Source organism: Coregonus clupeaformis, unplaced genomic scaffold (assembly GCF_020615455.1).
Source record: "Coregonus clupeaformis isolate EN_2021a unplaced genomic scaffold, ASM2061545v1 scaf2055, whole genome shotgun sequence".
Classification (NCBI taxonomy): domain Eukaryota; kingdom Metazoa; phylum Chordata; class Actinopteri; order Salmoniformes; family Salmonidae; genus Coregonus; species Coregonus clupeaformis.
The window spans coordinates 54,958-59,762 of record NW_025535509.1 but is presented as its reverse complement, the minus strand read 5'-3'; the positions used below and the strand labels follow the sequence as shown (position 1 = coordinate 59,762).

At 41.4% G+C, this 4,805-nt stretch overlaps 1 pseudogene; it reads left to right on the top strand.

Moving 5' to 3' along the window:
• Positions 1-428: 428 nt before the first annotated feature.
• LOC123488205 lies at positions 429-1,127 on the top strand (annotated as a pseudogene).
• Positions 1,128-4,805: the final 3,678 nt, after the last annotated feature.

The window sequence follows — 4,805 nt, the reverse complement described above, 5'->3', positions numbered from 1 at the left end:
CCAACTGCAGCTTTCTGCAGATTATCTCGACAAAATGCAAGGAAAGTGTATTTATCCAATATATACATCTTAAAAATACCACATGGTACAGCACAGCAAAACATCTTCTTTGGATCCTATCCGGTGCTGTTTTTGAAAGATAAAGGCTAACGTTAGCTAGATTCAAGTCACTCTCTTTTGCTAACTATCTAGCACACTCATAACTGAGTTGAAATTAACCAGGCATCATCCAACGTATGGGCTGAACATTACCATATATAGGCCTGAGTTGCTGCGGTGCGACTGGAGTTGCAGACCACCCCTGCGCCTGAGAAATGTTAACTGTGACGAGCCGTGTTTGGCAGATCCAGACCGGAGATATAACAAAACGTATCTACTTGACAACGCCATTCATTTCAATACTAACCATGTGATCTAACATTTAATCTGTTGCTGTGGATGACAAAACTACACTCAGCAAAAGCAAGTTTATTGAAAAACACTACTTCCGTGCCACTGTGCGGCTCTGGGATGCGCGAGTCCAGAGAGGATTCAGTGCAACTGCAGGAAGCTGAGTGTGCCAGGGCTCGAGCTGGTCCTGGAGTTTATCAACACCTCAGTGAAAGTAGTCAACGAGACCCTGGAAGACCTGATTAACTGCTTCTTTTTTGCAAGTCACCTCTATCCTAAAACTCCTTTCGTCTGAAATTCGACAAGAGAATTGTGTGAACTCTACAGCCTATCAAATTATATGAACTCATATCTACATAACCCTTGTCTCAACGCAGGCTGTCACTACCACCCGTTGCGGAGACCAGAGTTCAGCACTTACTGCTGCCCTGCGCAACCCAGGTTAGAGAGATGCATGTGAAGGCACGGCCACTCTGGTGGCTATTGGACTCTTCACCTGTCTGGCTCTGGACCTACCAGACCGGACGAGCCTGTTATCTGTGTATGGGTAAGTGGCGCAAGCGCTGGAAGCCGCTCGCTAACAACCTGCCCTCTGACATGGGTCAATGCGAAGAGGCTACGGCTCAGCCGTGTTGACAACTACCTGTTCATTGTCGGTGGGTACGGAGCCAGCCCAAGATCTCAGCTGCACACTGCTACAACCCTGTAGGAATGAATGGAACCAGGTAGCCCCCTGAACCTGATGAGGTCAGTACAGGTCAGCTATATGAATAGACCTCTATACAGTCTGTCCCTGTCTTGAGCTCAATACTACTGCAATGTTGGAGCTAGGAACACAAGCATTTCACTACACCTGCAATAACATCTGCTAAATGTGTGTATGTGACCAATAAAAATTTGATTTGATTTGAAGCCTTAGTCTGTTCATGTCTTGATCTTCAAACCTTTGCTTTGATGCTGAGCCAGCACTACTGAGCTACAGTATGTCTCCGTTCTGTAATGTTATTGTATATCAAGTCTCTCCTCCGGTCGAGTCCAACTTCAAGCTGCTGGCAGTGCCAGGGAAGCTGTATGCAGTGGGAGGCCAGTGTCAGGGCACTGTGGAGTGCTACACCCTGAGCAGGACTGGTACCTTTATTCTACCCCCTGGCAGAATTCTCTGCTCTCCCAGTGCCAGGGCTATTGTCATGGGAGGATACACTACCAGAGGTTCGTAGGGATGATTTTAATTCCCAACTGAACCAATTTTTTCTAAAATGTCCAATGTAACAGACATAGACATAAAATGTGGCTACACAAATAGTGCTTTCCATTTACAAATATCATATTTTAAATGATTGTAACAAATGCTGTTTTTGTTTCTCTCTGTATCTACTAGACAGTCGTGTTCCCTTACTCCTCTGACGTTGGACAGTGTTCCGCTCCTGCCTCAGCCCTGCTACAACGATGCTCTCGGTGGTACCATCTACTGGTGGGGACTACACCTCGCTCCATCCCGGGCGTCGGCCCAGCCCAGCCAGAGGACATGCTACTACGTGTCTTCACGTGACCGCGGGGAATAGGCTCCACCTGAAGGACAACACCTCCCAATCCGACCTGAACCTCCCGTGCAGCTGCACAACGGGCTCTGCTTTCGCGTGGCGTCCAACCTGCCCACCCTACACCGTCTTCCTCCCAGCACAACATCTTCTCAGACGCCTGGGCGCTTCCCGGCGCTGGGCCAGGAATATGCTACTCTGCTCCCTCTATCTGGTTCTATGAGCGTTGTGGATGAGATGTAGGATGTTTAGTTGATGCCAGTGTTAGTACAGTCCAACTACGTCATATACCACAGCTTGTTTGTGCGATGCAGGGCTACGCCAGTTCCCATGAAGAGAAGTTATCTAGAGCAGTAGATAGCTGTCATAGGATACAGTATGGCCAAATATCTCTATTGGTGGGGCAAAATATAGAAAGACACAGCTTATTACATTATTTAAACCTTAAAAGTAGCTACAAGCACAGGCAAAGCAACGTCATGCATTATGGGTCAATGTCTAAGTTAGCATACAGCATTGACCTACCTCGAAGATCTTTGGATTCTTTGATTAATAACTTGCAAATCTAAATATAAATTTTGCAAAAATCTTCATCTTAGTGTTCACCACAATACCTTAAAACGCTAATGCAAATTAGTATTACATTTTAATACATGTCATATTGATATTGAAGAAGAGGATTTATAGCACATGCTTTTTTTACACCGGTTTTACAATGGGCGATTGAAAACTTAAAAATAATGCTACGCTTTATGCCGACCACCATTAATAACTAAACAAATGTTCTTAACTCTATGTGCGTGAGAAAAAATGTAGAATCATGAATGGAAGGACTGATAGTGGGTAATTCATTACTGATTTTATACTTTTTAAAAACAAATGCTAAGCTCTAGCGGCAGATCAGTTCAATGAAGAAATAATAAAGTCCTCTCCCTCACCTGTTTTTACAGATAACAGTTTTTAGTACCACCAAAATGTTTTTTCCTTTTTCACTGTTGAATTATCAGAAGAGGAAACTTTCATTAAATCGTTAAATTAAGGCGATGAGAAATTAGTTTCGGTTTAAAGGTAGACTCAAGCGATATGGCGTAATCAGAAATCTAACAGCATAGTGTCAATTTTCACACTAGAGCGTTGAGTGGCTCAGTTCTCCAGTGTTTTATCTGGCTTCCCGCTGTGAACAGTGAAAGTAACCCATGCACATTAGTCTGTGTGTGACTGTTTGAGAAGCGAGAAGTGTTGCATCTCACTCATCTCAATATCTCAGTCTGCTTTGTGTCAATGTAATTTTCTAAGTCTACTTTAATTAGTGATTACAAACCTATTACTGTGGCGATAGCTTGTGTAGATATCTTTTTCTACTATAAGCACAACTATATTTTGTTTGCTTCTAAAAGATGTGTTGGAGTTTGTTTAATGTACTGTATATTGTTTTGTCACCCTGGTTATGTTCTGACAGATACCTTGACTTTAAACTTAAAAATAATAAAGAAAATATTCCAGGGGTAGGTGTCATTCTGTTTTATTGTAAAAACATTACTACATTCATAAATTGCCTTTTTAAGTTATCTATGCCTTTTCATCTCTGCAAGTAAAGCCCCATTTTGTTTACATACACTTGGGTTGGAGTCATTAAAACTTGTTTTCACCCTCATATTTCTTGTTAATTCGGCCTTTATAGTTTTGGCAATTCGATTTAGGACATCTATTTTATACACCATAATTTTTCCACAATTAACAAAATTATTTCACTTCTAATTCACTGTATCACAATTCCAGTGGGTCAAGTTTACATACACTAAGTTGACTGTACCTTTAAGCAACCTTGGAAAATTCCAGAAAGAATTATGTCATGGCTTTATAAACTTCATATATCCCCGAGCCAACTAGGTGAAAAATCTGCCGATGTGCCTTTGAGCAATAACCCAATAATTGCTCCTGTAATAGCTCTGATCGTCTCTAAACCAACTAAAATGTAAATGTAGAAGTTACTGTGCCTTTAAACAGCTTGGAAAATTCATGAAGCTTTATTCTGATAGCTAATTAAACATCACATTGAGTCAATTGATTACCTGTATTATTTCAAGGCATACCTTCCAAACTCCAGTGCCTCTTTGCTTGACATCATGGGAAAATGAAAAAGAAATAATCAAGACCTCAAAAAAAAAAATGTTAACCTCCGAAGTCTGGTTCATCCTTGGAGCAATTTCCAAATGCCTGAAGGTACCATATTCCATCTATACAAATCACATGAGATATAAACACCATGATCCCCATACTACCGCTCAGGAAGTGCGTTCTGTCTCCTAGAATAAATATGTACTTTTGGTGCGAAAAGTGCAAATCAATCCCAACACGCAAAGACTAGAAATGAGACTAAATATCTTATCATTCCTTTCCTCATATCAGCAAAAAACCACTGCTCCAAAACCACCATAAAAAAGCCACTAGTTTGCAATTGCACATGGGGACATCATCTACTTTTTGAAATATCCTCTGTCTATATATAAATTTTGCCATATACCATCAATATGTTTGGAGGAAAAAGGGGGTTTCAGAAAAAACACCATCCCACCATGAAAAATTTGGCAGCATCATGTTGTGGGGTCTTGCTATAGGGAGAGGACTGGTGTTCTTCACAAACTAGATGCCACATCTGAAGAAATTATGTATATATTAAGCAACATCTCAGGAACATCAGTCAGGTTCCTGTAATGTCTTCCAAATCATCCCACTCTTCCCAAAGTTGTGTCAAAAAAATGATTAATACATAAAGTCAAGGTATTGGAGTGGCCATCACAAAGCCCTACACCTCAATCCTATAGAAAATGTGTGGACAAGAACTGAAAAAGCGTGTGCGACAAGGGCCTACAAACC